The 22296-nt window shown below is 37.4% G+C and overlaps 1 protein-coding gene across 1 annotated transcript in view; it reads left to right on the plus strand.

Annotated features, from left to right (window-relative positions):
- The window catches only part of HTR1F (5-hydroxytryptamine receptor 1F), a 149199-nt gene that overhangs the window by 124495 nt on the left and 2408 nt on the right, over window positions 1-22296 (plus strand).

A 22296-nucleotide genomic window follows, 5' to 3' on the forward strand; every position in this document is an offset into this window, starting at 1 on the left:
CAAGACCCAGAGGCAGAAGGAAGGCATGCAAAAAGGCTGGGACTGTAAAAAGTAGTTGAGTTAGAGTAATTTCCTCTGAGACTGCTTTGACATAGTCCTGCAAATATGAAGTGACCTAGAGAGGAAGAAGTAGACACATTTCAAAGCATGTGGGCAACATCTGTACCAATTGCCCAAAATATCATAGTCATCAGGTTTTCTCGTGTTGTTTTCTCCCTGCCTTGGAAGAACACCAAAGTATTCAACCTCTTTCAGGGATGTTCTGATGGCAAGTCTGCCTTCAAATGCTATAACATTATCCACAAATATTAGAGTGTAAAAATGTGGCATAGCCCATACTCTTACTCTGAATCTTCTCTTCAACTGAGTGTACTTTAGGCCCAAGTGTTTTCCAGAGCAGCTGCACCAGCTTGCATTCCCACCAACAATGTAAGAAAGTCCTCCTTTCTCTGCATCCTCGCCAACATCTGTTGTTTCCTGACTTGTTAATTTTAGCCCTTCTGACTGGTATGAGGTGGTATCTCATTGTGGTCTTGATTTGTATTTCCCTGATACCGAGTGATGTTGACTATTTTTTCATGTGTCTGTTGGCCATCTGGATGTCTTCTTTGGAGAAATGTTTGTTCATATCTCCTGCCCATTTCTTAATTGGATTATTTGTTCTTTGGGTTTTGAGTTTGATAAGTTCTTTATAGATTTTGGATACTGGCCCTTTATCTAATAAGACATTTGCAAATATCTTTGGGGAGAGAGAATCTTAAGCAGACTCCATGCTGAGGAAAGAGCTCTATATGGGGCTCATTCCCACGACCCTGTGATCATGACCTGAGCTGAAACCAAGAGTTGGATGCTTAACTGACTGTACCACCTAGGCACCCCAGTGGTCTGTTTTTATGCAAACAATATGCTACATAATATGGTTTCTAAAAAGAGATCCAAACACTGTTTAATAGACATTTCTTATCATTTTTGCCCTATTCACATACTTTTAATATATATTACAAAAGTAAACTTCAGTCAAAAGGAGGTAGCTAACATCAAATTATAAAATAGGAGAATGGAAATTGGAAAATTGAACTGGACCATATAAAGCTGAAGCAAAATATGGGAGAGGATGCCATTTCATTCTGGACCTTCCATATAGACAAAAAGAATTTTGATTGTATGCTGCCTTCTTAACAGTAAAGTCATCAGACATATTCTAAGGACAATGGATAATAATGATGTCTTTAGAGATAATTGATGCCATAACCTATGAGTAATATAAGTTGTCCGAGCCGTTTTGAGGATGCTAAACAAGCACAGAATTAACACAAATGCCAAATGTTATACCCATAAAATACTAATTTTAGATATCCTGTACAAATACAAAATTTAATACAAAATTTAGCCAGGACAGATCAAGGCAAGGAATATCTAAGTACCCATGAATTGTTCTTCAAGTCAAGCCACAAGGTTATTGACTAAGGCTAAACCTACCTAGGTTAGAACCATATCAGTTGAAACTGCTAACACTCTACTTTCCCTTAGCTCCCCTGACTCTCAGATGCCCTTTTGAATTATCTACCAAAATGTCCTCTAGGGACTTCATATTATGTCCTTCCCTTCTTAAACAGAGTAAGACAACAAGAGAAGTATCAGAACTGTTGCATAACTAACTTCTGAATCATTTTTTCTCCCACTTTTGTGAGCTTCTTTCCTATTCAAAGGAGAAAATTGATTGCTAAATATGGTATTCTATTATATGTTAAACTTCAGCTTTGATAGAAAAATAATGGTCCATCACATGGACATTTTCTGCATTGTAATTTCTTTTCACCATTTTATGACAATTGACATCTGACAGAAAATGGTAAATAGGTTAAATTTTAAGTCGATGATAACCCAAATGACAAATAAATTCACCTCATTAGTGATCTAAGAATTAAAATAGTATTTATTCATTAATTAGATTATTTTACATGCTTTTCAAAACTCATAAAAGACAGCTCTGTTTTAACAGGGCTTAGAAAATCTTTCAAATAATAAAAAAGAAAAAAAAATCTTTCAAATACAGTAACTCATGTGTTCTTAATTAATTATTCTGCTTGCTCAATCTATGAAGGGTGTTTGCTTCCAGAATTATTTACATGAGGGGCACCTGGGTGACTCAGTTGATTGAGCATCTGCCTTCAGCTTGAGTACTGGTCTCAGGTCCTTGGATCCATCAATCTAAGGTAGTCTCACATCGGACTCCCTACTTGGCAGGGAGTCTGCTTCTCCCTTTCACTCTCCCTCTGTGCTCTCTCTCTTTTATAAGTAAATAAAATCTAAAAAAAAAAAAAAGAATTATTTACATGATTTTTTGACTTTAAAAACTCCTATTACAATACAGATCATTAAAATATTAACCTAAGTCTATTCAAGCAATAATAAAATTTAAATAGAAATAGGTTAAATCATGTTTGTTTAATTCTTTTATTTATACTTATGTTTATGGTTTTTAAGCCCTTTTTGAGCAAAAAGCAAAAAGTCGAATACTTTAATAGTCAAGTATGCTGGAAACAAATGTCTGAGAAAAAATGGAAATTTTAAGTGTATTTAGTTTTCTAGATACTATTATAGACATTCTACCATAGCAGAATACCATTGTCACATGATGTAATTAAATCTTGTTTTAGAAAAGCTGTTATATTTTAGATGTGTAGATCTATGCAAAGTAAGCCGTGACAGAAGTGAATAGATTCTGAAAGAGAAGTCCAAGTGGGCTCCCATTTCAACACCAACTCCTTCAGACAGGAGTCTGAAAGAAAATGAAAGAAAAGCTCACCCATCCCCACTACCCAACCACCATCTTCCCCCTCTGTCCCGAGCTCTTTCCATCCCTCATTCAGCTCTCCATGAAGTCAGGAAACAGTCTGTGCATTCTGAAATCCCACTACCCTCTGATACCCCCACCCCCACCCCTAGTTCTCTCCTCCCACAGAACCCCTTACACTTTGCTCTTATCTAATACTTATCATACCGCAGGAAAAGTTGGCTCCTTTCTTTTTTCTTTTTTTTTTTTTATTTTTTTTTCTTTTTTTTTTTTTAAAGATTTTATTTATTTTTATTTGTTAGAGAGAGAGCATGAGCACAGGCAGACAGAGTGGTAGGCAGAGGCAGAGGGAGAAGCAGGCTCCCCGCTGAGCAAGGAGCCCGATGTGGGACTCTATCCCAGGATGCTGGGATCATGACCTGAGCCGAAGGCAGCCGCTTAACCAACTGAGCCACCCAGGCGTCCCTCTTTTTTTTTTTTTTTAAGATTTTATTTATTTCTTTGGGAGGGAGAGAGAGAGTGCAAGAGCAGGGGGAGGGAGAAGTAGACTCCCTGCTGAGCAGGGAGACTGAAGGTGGGGCTCCATCACAGAACACTGAGATCATGACCTGAGCCAAAGGCAGACACTCACTGACTGAACCACCCAGGCTCCCTTTTTGTTTCTTTCATACTCTGACTGGAAGTTTCTTAAAGGCAGGGACTAAAAAAATTTTTAATCAAAATTATGTTACCAGCATAAGGCCTAGCATGTAAGAGGCATACAATAAAATGTCCATCCAGTATTTACTGAAATCTTCCATACTAGATATTGTTCTTGACACTGCGCAGCATTGAACCAAAAAGTCTAGATCCTTGTTTTCGTGAATCTTACCTTCTAACTGGGGAAACAGAAAATACACAAGTAAAAAACTGTAAGAATTTTAGATAGTGATAAGTACCATGAAGAAAAATAATGTAGCATGAGAGTGTCTGAAACCTTAATGAGGAAGAGCCAGTTCTCTAGGAGAAAAACTTCACGCAGAGGGAACAGTAAGCCAAAAAGCCATAACCTAGGAGGGCCTTTGATTTTATCAAGTAGCAAAACTAAGAAGGCCTGGGGTGCCTGGCTGGCTCAGTCAGCGAAGCGTTCAAATTCTGATCTTGGGGTTGGGGTTAGAGCCCTATGTGGAGTGTGGAGATTACTTTAAAAAAAATGTTAAAAAATACTAAGAAGGCCTGTGGCCTCAAGAACAGTAAGCAGCAGGAACTGATACATAGGAGACTGAAAATGTGAGTGAAAACCAATTCATAAGGGCCTTGAGGGCAATGTTAAGGATCTAGACTTTATTCTGGGAAATCATCAAAAATTTTGAAGAGCAGAAAAGGATCATTTAGGTATGTTTTTAAAGACTTGCTTTGCCTAAAATGTGAATAAAAGCTAAGAAGACCATGTAACATGAATAAAAATTAAACATTCTATTTTGGGCTGACAGCCTAAGAAAACAGATACTAACAGATATTAACTATGATATTCCAGTACAAGATGCTGCACTAAATTATGCCCTGTTCAGAACTGAGAAAGCAGTAGGGAAACCAAGTTTTTTATCTCTTAGCTTTCACTACCTCAAGATTATTACAGTGTTAAAATTGAAGAGGGTAGGAATTGGAAAAAAGGATGAGGATGATATTTGGAGAAAGTTATAGATTTGCTGAGAGTTTACCTCCACTTTCTATAAGGAAGTGTGTTTAGAGGTGAGGGAGGTTTGAGGGTGAGGGTAAAGATCTCATGTCAAACTGAAAGAGAGGAGCTCAAGGGAGCTGCCCATGTCTCCTACAGTCTGGAAAACTGAGACTGCTAAGAGACCCACACCTGGAACATCCTCAGGTTGAGAGACGGTTGTTGGCCAACTGTTTTGCCACAAACCAACCCAGCAAAGGTGATTGCTGTGGAAATGGTTTTTTATTAGACAATGGACAAATAATCATTTTATAAATATTGATTGAGGTCCTATTATACATATCAGGCACTGTTCTGGGAACTTGGAAGATACCAGTATGAACAAATCAAAAAATTCCTGCTCTCAAATCAATTAGATAAAAGATTCCTGCTCTCAAATCAATTATAAGGGCTAAGAATAAAAGAACAAATAAAGCTGATGAGGAAGATGAAGGGGAAGATTTCATCCATAAGAAGGATAAAAGGTAAAGGTGGGTTGAAATATTAAGTAGAGGGGCGCCTGGGTGGCTCAGTGGGTTAAAGGCTCTGCCTTCAGCTCAGGTCATGATCATAGGGTCCTCAGATCGAGCCCCGAATCAGGCTCTCTGTTCAGTGAGGAGTCTGCTTCCTCCTCCTCTCTCTCTCTCTCTGCCTACTTGTGATCTCTGCCTGCCAAATAAATAAAATCTTAAAAAAAAAAAAAGAAATATTAAGTAGAGTGGTGGGACTTAAAGCAAAGACTGGAAGGTGGTGATGGAGTTAATTAACCAAGTGGTTATCTCAGGTAATAGAGAACAACCAGGGCAGTTGTTTCTACTTCAGCATGTGTCCAAAACCTCAAGAAGCTTCAATATACTCCCAAAGTTTCTGCTTCAGTGTCCAGAGAGGAGATGAGAATTTGCCCTTCTGTAAGTTCTCACCTGATACTGATGCTGCTGATCTGGACCTGCGCTTTGAGAATCACTGAATTAGGGCAAAGGCCCATGGGTGCTAATATGCCAGCTGTGTTCAGATGCCTCCCTCTGAGGACTGCCCAGAGAAGAGATAGCTGGAGCCATTCTGGAAGAATTTTACTCTGGAGGGCAACCTTCTGAGGCTGTGAGTTGAGCAACAGAAAACCACAGGCTAAGGGAGAATTTCTGTGACCAACTGGACAAGATCACAGTTCAGCCTTGAAATTCTCATTTGACTCATTAATTCACCCCTTCCTTCAAGATGCTACCTCCTCCAGTTGTAATCTAAACTTGTTTCCCAATTGGCGTCATTATCATTTGACTTTAGCTACTTTTCTGCGAAAATATCCTCATTGTACTTCTCCCACAAAAGGTAAATAATCCAACATATATTTTCCATTCTTATACCAGGGGTGCTGAGCATTTCCAAATTAAAATTGCACTGGGGCACCTGGGTGGCTCAGTAGGTTAAGCGTCCCACTCTTGATTTCAGCTCAGGTCATGATCTCATTGGTTCTGGGTTTGAGCCCCACTTCTGGCTCCATACTCAGTGGGGAGTCTGCTTCAAGACTCTCTCCTTCTGCCCCACACCTGACTTGAGCTTGTGCATGCCCTCTTTCTTTCTCTCTCTAAAATAAATATTTTTTAAAAATTATACTGTAGTTAAGAATGATGCCCAAATAGCATTAAACGATACACAGAATTCTTTCTTTCTGCCTTTGATCATTCCCTTCCTACTCTCTATAGCAACTGTGCCAAATGTTCTTCTTACCCTTCATGATCCCTGCTTCCTCCCCCTCAACAGATGACTACGTCTCCTATTCAGAGAGAAAACACGTCTACAACACACAAAACCTCCAAGTTCCTGCCATTTTCCACCCTTTCCCAATACATATGTGCTCACGTGTTCACTGGCTACAAAATTATTTTCTTCACTTATCTTCTTTCCCCTGAACTATACAAAGTATTTAGGAAGGTATTTGACATAAATTAATGTGCTCAAATAAGTCTAGTGCTTCTTTTTCTTCTTTTTTTTTTTTTGCTTTGTTAGTTTCTTACTTTTGAAAAATAGGTAAACACACAATGAGTATAAAATTTTAGAGTCTCTTTCCAAACTGTCTTCCCTATTTCTATTCCCAGTTTCTTGTATATTTCTCCAGATATAGCCTATATATAAATAAGCAACTGTATTCATACATATTCTTTATGTTTTTTTTCTGATTTTTCACTTTAAAATATGTTTTAGAAATCTTAGGTCAGGATATAAAGAGCTTACTTGTTCATTATAAGTATGCACAATAATTTATTTGTCTGTATGTATTGATGACACATTCATTTCTTATACATGGAAATATATTCATGGGATAAATTCTTAGAAATAGAATGACTGTATCAAAGGTTATCAACACATTGTCTCCATGGGTTGTACCAGTTTATGGCAGCAGTGTGTAAGAGTAATTTAACTTTTTTTTTTAAAGATTTTATTTATTTATCAGACAGAGATCACAAGTAGGCAGAGAGGCAGGCAGAGAGAGAGAGGGGGAAGCAGACTCCCTGCCGAGCAGAGAGCCTGATGCAGGACTCGATCCCAGGACTCTGGGATCATGACCTGAGCTGAAGGCAGAGGCTTTAACCCACTGAGCCACCCAGGCGCCCCAGCAGTGTGTAAGAGTAAATGTTTCCCTCAGTCTCAATCAACACAGAATATTTTCCATTCATTATTCATTCATCAGATATTTTTTGAGTGACTATTATGAGCCAAATTTTATACTAGGCCCAGGAACTAAAGTGTCTTCTCTTATACAGCTTACATTCTAATGAGGAAAGGTGCAATAAACAAAGAAATGGCAGTGGAGTTTATAATTTAACTCTTCACTTTGCCTGAGAGCTTATTTCCCATGCTGCATAAGTATACCAAATTATGTTTATGTTTAAAAAAAAAAAAAACACCAAATCTCTCAATCCAGAATTTCTCTCTCTTATTTTTACCTTTTCAAAAGTTTCTAGATTTTAAGTTTTATCGTCAGTAATCAAACCTCTTAAAAGAATGCTTCATACGACTTTCTCCCATTCTTCATCTTCCATTTATTTTTCAGCACATTGCCTTCTTCAATCCCTGTGATTTTATAGATATGTAGGGATTCAGCTAATAATGTATGAGTTCAATTTCCAATCCAGATCTGCCTTGTAGATGATTCCATACAGGTTGTCTTATATGTTAGTCTCAGTGTGTTTGAAACTATTACTTTCATCATGACCCTATCCTTTTCCCTTCCCGCCAAGCCTCCTTTTCCTATGTTCTCTCCATGTATATGATGTTGTCATCCAACTAGTTGGCTTTCATGGAACACTGGAATCATTCTAGGCTCCTCCTTTCACCTCAAGCTTCACCGCCCCCCAAATTAAGCTAACTGTCAAATCCTGACATACATTAAAATAGGGTTTAAAACTGTTTTGTCTCCTCATCTCCTTGTTCCATTCCTAGGCTGAAGACTCATTGTCTCTCACCTAGTCTATTTAATAATCTCTTATCATAGCCTCTAACCTTTACCCAATTCTGCTTCATATTTTCCAATGGCTCTGCATGGCCTCCAGCATTATGGAGCATATTCTCCAATGGCTCTGCATGGCCTCCAGCATTACTTCCTGATCAATTTTTCAGCCTCAACAATCATACCCAAGCAAATTATCTCCTACCAAACTCCTCCTGATATTATATCTTTGCAAAAAAGCCTTCACTGCAACCTACTACCCCCAACCTTCTATTGATCGAGGAAACTCTTTTTCAAGTCTTCGATTAAATTTAAATTCGTGTGTAAGGTCTTTTCTGGTCTTTCACAGCCGAACCGCTGCAGCTTCCTATGAATGATCATGGCTTCTTTCTTACATGTTTACCAGTGCATGTACCACACAGTACATTTCAGGTTATAAGAACTGGCTTCATTCTCAGGCTTCACATGGTGGCAAAGGCATTTCAAGAGATCTGAACTTAATAATCATGGCTTAATGTCCAGTAGAAAAATTAAAATTCCTCTTCTTCAGAACTCCTACAAAATGACCAAGATTCACTTGTCTTTGGTACATGCTCACTACAAAACTCATCATTGTTAGTTACAATCATTGCCATTACCTGAGCCGAAATCAAGAGTCAGACTATTAACCAACTAAGCCACCCAGGTGCCCATGACATATTCATTTTTATATCCAGACTGTCAACTACAATGCTGAAACTAAATTAATATTTGCTCAGTAGATAAGTGTCTCTTTCCCCAACTACTGATAAACAATATAGTCCTTGATATCATGGGCTGCATCTTTCTTTTTTAAAAAGATTTTATTTATTTATTTATTCATTTATTTATTTGACAGACAGAGATCACAAGTAGGCAGAGAGGCAGGCGGAGAGAGAGGGGGAAGCAGGCTCCCCACTGAGCAGAGAGCCTGACATAGTACTCAATCCAAGGGCCTTGATATCATGACCTGAGCTGAAGGCAGATGCTTAACTGACTGAGCCACACAGGTATCCCTGGGCTGCATCTTTTATACAAATGCATGTAAAACCTAACACACATTGCATTGCTTAATTAATTTTATCAACTGATGCTCAAAACTTAGGGAACAAATCAGAAGGGTCAACCATTGTGTTCTCCAATATTTTGTCATTCTGTCCAGATGACAGCTCTGATTTGTTCTAGGCTAAGTCACAACTAGGTAATATACAAATCACCATCATTTAACCATGCCATATCTGAAACATCCAACAAACTCTTTGTAAATTGTTGGCAATTTTCTCTAAAATATATGACTTTACTAGAGTCAATTCCAAGTACATGCATTAAGATACTTTTAATCTAAAGATAATAATAACCACTACTATAGTAGTAAACAAAGTAGAAGAAGGGTAGAAGTGACTGATGTTACTGAATGAGAACTTGTATTTTAAATTATAAAAAGCTGGCCCAAAAATCTTGAACAAGAGAAAAACTATTTGGTAGCAACTTCTGTATTCTGAGATGGAAAAAAAAAAGTTAAGTCAAAGTACATGAAGAGGAGTTCTCCTTTCTTGTTATTCAGATATAGACAGATTTCTCATAATTATTTTGGGATCAAGTCTCAAGATGTTACTATCTTAACCTTGTGCTTCAATCTGTATTTTTGGATTTCAGGATAAATTACTGTGTAAAACACAGAAATACAAGATATTATATTCCAAAGCATTATGTAAAGCCAACTAAATACAATGAAAATAGAAATGCCCATCTTATTTAACATTGTGGCTACTTTATACTGTATATTTAAAGAAAGCCAGTGTATATTTAAGCTAAACATGTTTTAGTCAATCACTGCCTATCTTATCCAGGTTTAAAAGTTAAGCTTTTCGGGGCACCTGGGTGGCTCAGTGGGTTAAGCCGCTGCCTTCGGCTCAGGTCATGATCTCAGGGTCCTGGGATCGAGTCCCACATCGGGCTCTCTGCTCAGCAGGGAGCCTGCTTCCCTCTCTCTCTCTCTCTCTGCCTGCCTCTCCGTCTACTTGTGATCTCTCTCTGTCAAATAAATAAAATAAAATCTTTAAAAAAAAAAAAAAGTTAAGCTTTTCTTCAAATTATAGTTAATAGCCTATAGTTAATAACCAGCAGACTGGAAGACCAGATTATGCCTAAGCAGAACTCCAAGTCATGGCTATATAATAAATGTCTCATGTTTCAGTGCTGAACACTCTATAATATCATTAATTGAAGATGATGAATCAATTACCCAATTTCAACTGACAGCAATTAAGCACTTATACTATGTTACTATATTATGCTTTGTATACCAGCCCTAACAAGCCAGTGGTATCCAATAAATGTCAATATTAAATATTTGTTTCTTCTATGATACTCAGTTAATCAAAGTGGTAGTTACTAAACTTACCAAATACAGTGCTGTAGTTTATAAAGCTTAAGTAAAGGGGGTCAAAAGAGAGAAAGTGAATTAAAGATGAAAAAAGAAGAGAAATACTTCCAATTTAACATATTTACAAAAGAAAAATAGAATAAAATGGAAGAGCATACATCCCAATCATGTGAAATACCTTTCATTCCATTAGTTACATTTGCATAAAATATAAGATATAATAGTCTAATGTTTTTCTAGTGCTGGCTAAAAAAAAAAGCAGAGAGAAAAAAAGAGATCGTTGTGCTTTGCCAGCTTGGTGCAGTTAACTAGTTATTATGCACAAAAAAGATTGAAATTGTCAAATTAAAAAGCATCACTAAAATTAGATCTCTTTTAATCTCACAACAGTTTTCACTGAGTTTTAACACATCCCAAGCATGTAATTTTTTTTTAAGAAAATAATTTACCATGACATTTTGATTTATGTTCAGGTAAATTTAGCTATTTTCTTTCCACATTTTAAGAAAGACTTTGTCCAATCTGATATTTTATTCTAGATTAAGAATATAAAATTAAGTATCTGGATTAAGATATATACCAGACTGTGAATAATTAATTTGAGAAAGAAATTTTTTAGGGGTGACTGTGTGGTTCATTTGATTGGTTGTCTAACTCTTGATTTCAGCTCAGATCAAGGTCTCAGGATCATGGGATTGAGCCCCACCCTGGGCTCTGTGCTCAGCAAGGAGTCTGCTTGAGGTTCTCTCTCTCCCTCTCCCCTTCCCCTGCCCCCATACACACTCTCTTTCTCTCTCTAAATAAATAAATAAAATAAATCTTCTTTAAAAAAGAAAATTTTAGGGGCACCTGGGTGGCTCATTTAAGCCTCTGCCTTCGGCTCAGGTCATGATCTCAGGGTCCTGGGATCGAGCTCTGCATCTGCTAAGAGCAGAGAGCCTGCTTTCCCCTCACTCTCTGCCTGCCTCTCTGCCTACTTGTGATCTCTCTCTCTCTCTGTGAAATAAATAAATTAAATTAAAATCTTTTTTTAAAAAGTCATCTTTAAAAAAAGAAAATTTAAAAAAATATTCTTCATATCTAGCATATAGAAAATTCAGTTTTTTAGTAACTTTCCAGTAAAGGTACAGAATTTCTAGATTCTTTGTCTAGTTCCTGGTGATAAGCACTTATATAAGACATATTATATCCAGTGTCACTATGGAGTAAATTATTTGCCTTATTGAATACTCAAGAAGAAGTAATGTCATGCAAGGAGGAGAGAAAGATCATGAACATATTCTTTCAAAGTCTGATCTCTAGCTTGCTAACCTATTACTTGTTTTCCATTTTAACTCAAATATTAGAAAAATACATCATTTCTCACCCACAGTAATTGCACATTGTTTCCTCCCACTACCACCTTCTTTTTGTGGGATTAAGAAACTTTTGTGGAATTAGACAATGGTGGTAATACAGATACTATAAAATGAAGACCGAGGTAAAAATAAAAATACCGGAATGCTTTTCACTTTGTTATATACATTTAATGCCTTCATTAATGCTTACTACAGAGGACAAACATAAATACTGAGTTTATTAGGGGCTAGGACCTAACGATTTACATTTAATCTTCAACCACAGTTTAGAAGACCTGAATCTTATTATCTTCACTTCACCAAAGAAGGCTAGTCTTTGAAAGTTGAAATGACTTTTTGAGCTCATACTAGTAAGTGGGGAGACAGGCTTCAGATGAAGATTTGTTTAACTCTAGCACTGGGGCTTCTATTCACAATATGTGATAGTCTCTTAATAAATTGAAACCCCAGTTTCAGGAATAAGCATCAGTTCTTACTGCCTTCACAGCCCCATCCCTTCCAGATCCTCTATTCCTCCTCTGCTCACACATATACACACATTTAGCTTCTTTCAAGCTAGGTTTCAGCAACAAATAAAAGAAGTAATATAACATACTGAGTTTGTGCATGTGTATTTGCTTCCTTTTCCATAACCAGTGCTTTTATAGATGGTTTCACAGTTCACTGAATGTAGTGCAGTTTTCCCTAAGATTTTTCATTGTTGCAGTTTGTTTTTCCATTTTTATTTATTTTTATTTTTTATTATTTTTTTTAAGATTTTATTTATTTCGCAGAGAGAGATCACAAGTAGGCAGAGAGGCAGGCAGAGAGATAAATAGAGGAGGAAGCAGGTTCTCCGCTGAGCAGAGAGCCCGATGCGGGACTCGATCCCAGGACCCTGAGATCATGACCTGAGCCGAAGGCAGAGGCTTAACCCACTGAGCCACCCAGGTGCCCCTGTTTTTCCATTTTTAGCAGACTACTATGCAGGTGTCTCTAGAAAAAAATAACCAGAATCATCCATGCAATGAAATATGTGAATGTGTAAATTTCATTTAACATCAGAATTGCTCTCTTCTTTCTAAATATATTTAAGATTCAGTAAAAGTCAGTTAATCCTTCAATGGTTAAAACTGCTTTCATTAATGGTCTTAATGAAAATATTGCTTAATATTTTCAATATTCAATTACAGCTGCTTTGGTTATTAATTTCTAACAATCACCTAGCAGTGTATCTGCTTGTATTAGTATGGGCCTGGTCAGGGAAACAGTCACTCAAAACATTCCTGTAATATTAATTAATTAATTAAGACATTGGACTTTAAGTTAATATGGAACACCAAGGGGGGGAAAGTCAAGAAAGTCAAAATTTAATGCCACCCAATTGTTGCCTAAAGTCAAAGGAGACACTGAAGCACCTTAGCCCAAAGCCCCTAAGTAGGTAGTTCTCAAAGACTTTCTTGGAAACTGCTGTAGCTCTCCAAAAATCTGAGAAAATTCCCAACAACGGTTTCCAAGTGCACACAGAAGCTGCTGTCAATGTTTGACCATGCATCTGTCTGCAACCACCTTCAGATAGTCATCAACCACCCTTCTCTTCTACTTCCCAAACCTTGTGGGAATTCCTCTCACTATCAAATTCTAAAGCCAGATTTAAAGAAGCAGATTCTGGGAATGTAGTTCCCTACTACTCCTTACACTGCAGGTACTGGGAGCCTATGGTGATGCCAAAATGACAACAGTCAAGCATAGTCCATCCTTGTAAACTTATCAGCAATACACGTGACATTGGCTTTGAAATAAGGTACTATATTGAAAAAACAGTGAGAAGAGTGTTAGTGCACAAACTTTTATGGGGGCTGAAAAGGAGGTGATGAAACCATCTTGGAGACTAGAAGGGAAGCCCATGTTTTGAAGTAGTGAAACGATTTGTAAGTGTTGCCTCCAGTAACCTGAAAGGTTAATGTTCTTGATGAACTTATGGATCTGGCCAAGAGGATTTCTAGGCAAAATGTTTCAAGTGCCAACTGACAGTTTCTTAGCTTTATGTAATGAGCTATGGAAAGCAGGAGAGGAATAAAGTTTACAAGCAAAATTTAGAAGAAATATATAAGAATCAGGACTTGTCAAGATAGGAAAACAAACCTATTTCATATCACTGATCTGTCTAGATAGCAGAAGATTGTCAAAATAAAAATGGCCTTAGGATGAAGAATAGACAAGGGTATGGTCATAAAATAATTTATTAGGCTTCAGAAAGATTTAAAGAAGTGCCTAGTAGAGTCCTCAGCTAGGCAAAAAGGTTTCTGAAAATCTTAAAGACGTGGCCCCACAGCCCTAATACTCTAGGCAAAGTAAAGAGAAGCCTTTTTTATGCATGTGAAATGTTGGGGCCTGTCATGACTTCCAATCAGATTCACAAAGTTTTTAAGAGAATTTTACTTACTTTGGACCAAAGGGGAAAGACACAGTTCAAAATGAAAAGATTTTCTATAGGCAGAAAGCACACTGTGAAGTCTACTTAGTTGTAAATCCAGACTATTTCTCATAGAAAGACAGGATCTCTCAGAGAAGAGTCAAAAACCCAGAGAAGGGATTCAAGAGCCACAGTGGACTAGAGAACTAAATTAACAAGTAGAAGTGGATCTAATGAGGGTATATTTCTAACCCTCAGAATAGAGCATTCTCACAGCATTTGCCTAAGTGGGCTTAAATCAGTGGCTGTTATGTACCTCCATTTCCTCATCTCATCTTTTTGAGATGTGTCTGTGTGTGTGTGTATTTTAAGTTGATAGCAACTTAAATTTGAACACATTCCGAAACTCTATATTTTTGCTCTTTCCCATGTTTTATATTTTCAAAGTCACACTGCATCTTTTTATTATTTTTCCCCCTCACTAATTATTATATTTTAATTTTACTAATTTTGTCTTTTAACCTTCACAATAGCTTTATAAGTTATTAATACACTGCCTTTACTATATATTTACCATTTCCAGGGAGATTTTTACTTTTATGTATTTTCTTGTTATGAATTAGTACTATTTCTTTTCAGCTTAAAGAAGTTCCTTTAATACTTCTTGTAAAGTTGGTTTAGTGGTGATTAGCTTCACTTGTCTGGAAAACTCTTTATCTCCCCTTCAATTCTAAATGATAGTCTTGCTGGGTAGCAATAAGCAATATTCTTGGTTTCCTTTAGGACTTTGAATATGTCGTGCCACTCTTTTCTGACCTGCAAAGTTTCTGCTGAGAAATCATCTGTTAGCTTTATGAGGGTTTGCTTTATATAAACAATTTTTTTTTCTCTTGCTACTTTTAAGATTCTCTCTTTATCTATAACTTGTGACATTTTAACTATAATGTGTTTGTGGTTTATCTCTTTGGGTTCATCTTATTTGGAACTTTCTGGGCTTTTTGGATCCGGATGTCTGTTTCCTTCTATATGTTAGGCAAGTTTTCAGCCATAATTTCTTCAAATAAGTTATCTGCCCCTTTCTCTCTCTCTTCTCCTTCTGGGACCCCTATTATGCAAATTTTATTCCACTTGATGTTGTCCCATAGGTCTCTTAAGTTATCTCCATTTTAAGAAATTGTTGGTTTGTTTTTACTTTGCTGCTCTGTCTGGGTGAGTTCACTGTTTTGTCTCCCAGCTCACTGATCTGTTCTGCTTCATCTAATTTGCTGTGGAAACTCTCTAGCATATTTTTCAGTTCAGTTATTGTATTCTTCAGATCTGTGACTTCTGCTTGATATTTTCTTATATTTTCTATCTTTTTGAAGTTTTCACTGTGTTCATCCTTTTTTCTCCCAAGTTGAGTGAACACCTTTATGACGATTACTTTGAATTCTTTATCAGGTAGATTACTTATCTTCTTACCATTAGGCCTTTTTCTGAGGTTTTGTCTTCTTTCATTTGGAACATACTTGTTTCCTCATTTTGCTTCTATATTTTAGGTGAAACAGCTCTTTGCTTGCTCTCTCTCTCTTTCTTTAAGGAGTGTCCTTATATAGGTGATGATCCTTCTTGTTCAGCCTAACTTTTCGTTATCTCTGAAACCTTTGTGATTGTCTAAACCACCTGATTTATTCTTGATATACCCTAGATGTGGAGGGTGTGCCAAGACCTATCGGTGATCCAAAGGGAGAATCTCATTTAGCACTTAGTTTCAGCCTGATTGGAAATCACACCCTGAGTCAATACCTTTTAAAGTATGCAAATCAAAATCCCTGCTAGCCTCTGGACCAGGAGATCTGGAGGTATCCCCTAGGTAACAGTTTCAAAAATTGGGACTCCAGACGAGTGTGAGGCTTCTTTCTGAGAGGTCTCTTCAGGCTATAGGGAGGCTGGCGGGTGCACAAGCATAATTTCTCCCTGCTTATATTTTGCAACCACTTCCTTAGCTTCTAGTTGTGTGGGAAACCTGAAGCCTGTCCCTTAGGCTGAAGTTCCAGGCTAAGAAAATGGACTTTTTTCACGGAAAGTCTGGGGTTGCATTTCATTCTGCTGTCTTTGTAGTGCCTTAAGAGGAGTGGCCTGCCAAGAACTGTCTTCCCATTGTTACATTCCCAGGAGCTCAAGAGCCCCAGCCCCCTCAACCACCAGGGCCAGGCAATTAAAGGATATCCTCAGTGTAGATTGCATGTGCTTGTTGGCTTTAGCTAGGAAGCTAGAGTGCAGGGGGTGGAGCACTCTGGCAGACTTCAGAATGGCAGCAAGGAAATGTCTTGTCTGTAGGCACCCATAGTCTTCAGGAAGGCAGGAATAGAAAAGAGCCTTGTCTTTATGTGTGCTGACTTTAAGTTGAAAGCAGGAGAATGCTGTGACCCATTGCTCACCAGCTCCAGTTAGGAAGGTGCTTGGATGTTACAACCACCCATTGCTCACTGACTTCAGCTGGGGAACTACAACCACTCATGCTTACCTGACCCAGCCAGGGAACAGGGAATTGCTGAAACCATTAGGGCTCTCCAGGTTCCATAAGGCAGTGTGGTAGTGCTGCAACCACTCACTCCTGCCTGTCTTAGCAAGATAGCAGAAGGGTAAGATATCCAAGCTCCCTATTTGTGCAGGGTAGGTGGAGTGTGCCAGGAAGGTGAAATGTGCAAACAATCATGTCTACCAGTGCTTCTGTCTCCAAGGAAATTTTCATCTGCCCTCTCACCCTCCAGCAGATGCTTTTGGATTAGCAAATGAATCTCCTTTACATATAGTCTAGGTACTTTCAAACTGCTGTTTTCTCACTGGGTCTCAGGGGAAGTGACACCACATCCAAGCCCTTTCAAAGGCAGAGCTCGGTTTTGTACAACACTTTAGGTCCCTTAGATGTCTAAGCCAGAGGTTTTGGAAGCTTATCTCTCCAATGCAGATCCCAGGGGTTAGGTGCCTAATGTGGGGCACCAACACATTGTTCCTCCAGGAGAAGAAACAGACTGGTGACATCCCATCCTATTATGTATTGAAACACCAGGGATGGGGTTTTTGGTAAGACCATATCTCTGCCTTTTCTACCTCTACAGATGTGGTCTTTTAGTCCTTTGTTGTAGAGAAGCAGTTCATCTAATTTTCAGATCTTTTTCAGAGGGAAATGATCCATGTAGCTGTAGATTTGGTGTGTTCATGGGAGGAGGTGAATTCCGGATCTTTCTATGCGGCCATCTTGCAGAAGTCCACATCCTGTGTTTTTATGTCTCTGCCTTTGCTCATACTTTCCCCTCTCCTTGGAAGGGCTTTCACTGTTTCACCATGGTATGATTAATTCTCCCTCATCAGTTTTTCTAGGACACTATACACACCTCTATGATGCATTTATTGCATTGTATTGTTGTATTATTATTATATGTTTGACAATTTTGTTACTGTGCTAGATTGTCAAAAATAAGAACAATGTGTTGTTTTGTTGTTTTCCTTTGTTCAGGGGTATGTTTGTTTGCTCGTTTGTTTTTTTTGCTGTTCTTTTACACCTAGCAGGTTAATCAGCACACAAATAGCACTCAGGAAATATTTCTTAAAGGAATAAATGGGGGTAAAGAAATATAATAAAAACATGGGGCGCCTGGGTGGCTCAGTGGGTTAAGCCGCTGCCTTCGGCTCAGGTCATGATCCCAGGTCCTGGGTTCGAGCCCCACATCGGGCTTTCTGCTCAGCAGGAAGCCTGCTTCCTCCTCTCTCTCTCTGACTGCCTCTCTGCCTACTTGTGATTTCTCTCTGTCAAATAAAAAAAAAAATCTTAAAAAAAAATAAAATAAAAATCTCATTAAAATAAAAAAAAAGAAATATAATAAAAACATAAAGGAAGTCTCTGAATTAGAAAGGCAGTTAAAAAAATTGGAAACACTATGAACACATTTCTATTACAATTTACATATTTAGAAATAGTATCTTAAACATCCCCATGAAGAAATAAGAAGTTCATTCTACTTGATATTTGCTACACTTGAAAACACTTCTTACTTTATAACAAAGTCTTTAATTTACAAGAAAAAAAAAGTAGCTACTCTGTAGATCTCATGACTGTAACAGAGTAAGTAAAGCAAGAAATTTTTCACTGACAGGAAAATGATGATTAAGGGAATGTGTTTGTTCTACCAAATATTTGTTATGTTGTCATGGTAGAGAAGAACTTCGGTACCTCAGTTTTGTTTTGTTTTTTTAAGATTTTATTTATTTATTTGACAGACAAAGATCACAAGTAGACAGAGAGGCAGGCAGAGAGAGAGGAAGGGAAGTAGGTTCCCTGCTGAGCAGAGAGCCCGATGATGCGAGGCTCTATCCCAGGACACTGGGATCATGACCTGAGCTGAAGGCAGAGGCATTAACCCACTGAGCCACCCAGGTGCCCTGGTACCTCAGTTTTCTTATCTATGAATGAGAAACAATAATTGCACCTACCTCAGGGAGCCTGCGTGGCACAGTCAGTTGAGTCTCCAACTCTTGGTTTTGGCTCAGGTCTGATCTTAGGTTTGTAAGACTGAGCCCCACACCAGGTTCCACGCTCAGCAGGGAGTCTGCTTAAAGATTCTCTCCCTAGTCCTCGGTCCCTCCCCCGTCGCTCTCTAAAATAAATAAATCTTTAAAAAAATAATTCCTCCTGCTTCATAGATTAGCAGTGGGGATTAAATGAATTAACATATGGAAAACACTTAGCACAGTCCCTGCAGAAGTAAATAATCAGAAAGGATAAATATTATTATTATTCTAACTGAAGCAGCCAACCCGTAGGTTCTCATGAGATCTTGAGAGAACTGAATTTTATTTTCTTGCATCTTTACAATGTTGTTATTAAAACTATTTTTGTATGACATCCCTCCCCAATGTTATTTACAATATAAAGTAAACCAAACTATGCCTCTGTGAACTTATATTTTAATATGAATGAAATATATTTGGATATCAAGATCAAACTGACAACTGAACATAAATCGGCATTAAGTAAAAAAAAAAAAAAAAAACCTGTGTAAATGGAGGAGCAAATGCATCATGTGGCTAGACCAATAAATTGGCAAATATTCACGCTGAGTAAGCCTGGGTAAAATTTTCTCTTTGTTATTATCAAGAAGTCCCATAATTAATGGGACTACAGGCTCTACTTACCAAGGAATCCTATTTCCCAGTGAAGACATTCAAAATATAGAATGCAGTCTATGTTCTAAGAGTAGGAGAAAAATGTATGACATAGTCTATGTCTCCCAAAGGTGGTCCCCAGCACTGTAAGGACTCACAATGGGAACTTAAGATGTAATGGAATAGGAAAGAATCTGATTGGAGGTCATGTATGAATTAATGAAGGTAGATGGTTTACTGAAATTCTGATTGTTAAGTGGCAAGGCAAATAAAACAAAAAGAAAAAGAAACCCAATTGTGATTGCTTATATTTGTTTTCCTATTTTCTTTGTTTTTGATAAAAACAAATATCAGAAAATTAGTTTTCTAAATTTAATAATGGTAAGATTTCTTAGAAACCACAATCAAATTTATATGACACATTTTGATATTTTCCTTAGCATTAACTACCATTTTATTAAACTTAATTTAAATGCTACAATATGGTTCTTAAGGGATTCAGTTGAATTATCAAATAATTCATCTGCTAATTTTAAGCTGGCCCATCTACCAACAGAATTCATTTTTACTATGAAAACACACATAACTATTTCCAAACAGTTCTTCAATATTCCATTCAAAATGTAATTTCAGAATTACCTCTTGAACAGACTCTTATGTCAAAACTGTTTAACAGGCAAATTAAAGTGGAAAGTTATTTTTGCTTATAATATGAAAAATGTCATCACTTTTAAATCAACTCCATAACACTAAATAAACACTAGAGAAATTCCCACAATGCTAATTAATTAATTAATTAATTAAATACTAAATAACCATTGTTGGAAAGAATGAACCAATCAGGAAAATATTTAGCTTTTTAATTGAATATTTGGTAGAAGTTTTATATTTTTTTTAAAGATTTCATTTATTTATTTGACAAAGATCACAAGTAGGCAGAGAAAGAGAGAGAGGAGGAAGCAGGCTCCCTGCTGAGCAAAGAGCCCAGTTCCGGGCTTGATCCCCGGACCCTGGGATTATGACCTGAGCCGAAGGCAGAGGCTTTAACCCACTGAGCCACCCCTGAATATTTGGTACAAGTTTTATGATGAGAGAATGGGGGGTGGGGTTAGAGAGAAGGTAGAACTAATTAATCTCCATGTTTCTAATACATCTAATTGGCTTAGAATAAGTGTTTCACCTGTGACCACTGACTGCCTAAACATATTTCCAGGGAAAATAGCTTAAGACTGTGAGGTCCACTGATATTGAAAACACATAACAAGGATTTTCATGACAGTCATAATGGTATGGATGATCACACCATTATACCTCAGGCCCTGGGATCCAGTATGGATTTAGGAAATATAGTCATATGACTCAACTCTCACTACAGGCTAAAAAGAGTAGAAATGATGTTGGGGGAGGGGAATAGCAGTCCTAGAACAGGAGGTCCAAGAGCTGTACTGCAAAAAGACGGCAATAAAAATAATCACAGAAACATCACAATAAAAGCTAGAGTAAGATCATTTATTTGGAAAACTCCAAGAAATAAGTTAAGAATGTGAGAAAGATTCTGAGGAAGTCATACACAAAAATGTCAGAGCTGCTCTCAATTGAGAGAAACTCACAGATGCTAGAGCAGTAAAAGGATTAGACAGCTGAGTAATGGGCATGTTGAGTTCTCCCCAACATTGCGTTCACCCTCACACCTGCATTTCTAACAAGGTCCCAGGTGTTGCTGCTGCTGTTGGTTCAGGGCCCCAGCGCAGTTTTACTGAATCTCTAACGTCAAAGGGTGAGACCCCGTAATCTGTGTTTTGACAGTCCTCATGCTGGTTCTGAGGCCAACTAAAGTGGGGAACCACAGGTTTAGAATATCGAAGGAAACTTTGGCTTCTATTCTTTATCTCGAGCTATCTTAGTTGCCCTTTACAAATGGGCAAGTTTTGACATAAATAATGTAGATTTATAATTCCTTCTCAATTGCACACAGCACAACTACTCATTTTCTGGGTAGCAGGTATTCAAATTTCTTCTGCCATTCAATTTGCTTAGAAGCAAGCCATCAGCACCAGCTTTCAATGAATATCAGAAAATAAAAATTAAATTTAGTACTGGTAACCAAACACAAGTAGAATACTAGGTATGCTGTACCTCCAGGTTTCATTATACACACACACACACACACACACACACATACACATACTTCATAGGAAGTACTTAATATAACAATATTAAGCATTTTAAAGTATTGTTTTATCAGTTCCAACAAATGAAACATAAGCACTTTAAGATAAAAATAAGTAATATGGGGGTATAATAATAAAGCTTCAGATTTCTGTCCTCTCCATCTTTTCCTAAGATACAGGTAGCTGCTAAAGAATTATTTTAAAAAGAGGGGCACCTGGGTGGCTCAGTCAGTTAAGCATCTACCTTCAGCTCAGGTCATGATCCCAGGGTCCTGGGATCAAGCCCTGAGTAGGGCTCCCTGCTCACCGGAGAGTCTGCTTCTCCCTCTGCCTGCTGTTCTACCTGCTTGTGTTCTCTCTCTGTGTCAAATAAATAAATAAAATCTTTTTTTTTTAAAGTTATTAAAAAAGAGAGAAAGGCTGATGTAGAAAATAAATAAATAAAAAATACTATCTTATAAAAAAGATTAATCCTATTATACTCCAATTGCTGTTTGACTTATAATTAAGCAATAGCATGGACTGAAGCAAAAATTATAAGCCATGTTTGAGGTATCCTCTTTCAGAAGTAAGGTTACATGGTCCTTACAATGGTGACTTGTAAAGAAGAATAATTTCCATTTCAGAGTGAGTGCCATTATAAGCTCTCCATGCTGGCAAATTCACCTTGTTAAATGAGTTACTTGGTCATATATGTCACTGTATTAACGGGCAGTGTTTTATGGCTATTTGATTCCAACTAATTTTATTTCATCTTTTTAAACCAAATTAACTACTTATATCCACAAAGACTACTAAACACTCTGGCATTTTCTTAATTTCACAAAATGATCATAGAATGCTAGGGATATATTAAAAATATTTTATGTTTATTTCCCTTTTTAT

The sequence above is a fragment of the Lutra lutra genome, chromosome 1 (genome assembly GCF_902655055.1).
Source record: "Lutra lutra chromosome 1, mLutLut1.2, whole genome shotgun sequence".
NCBI lineage: Eukaryota > Metazoa > Chordata > Mammalia > Carnivora > Mustelidae > Lutra > Lutra lutra.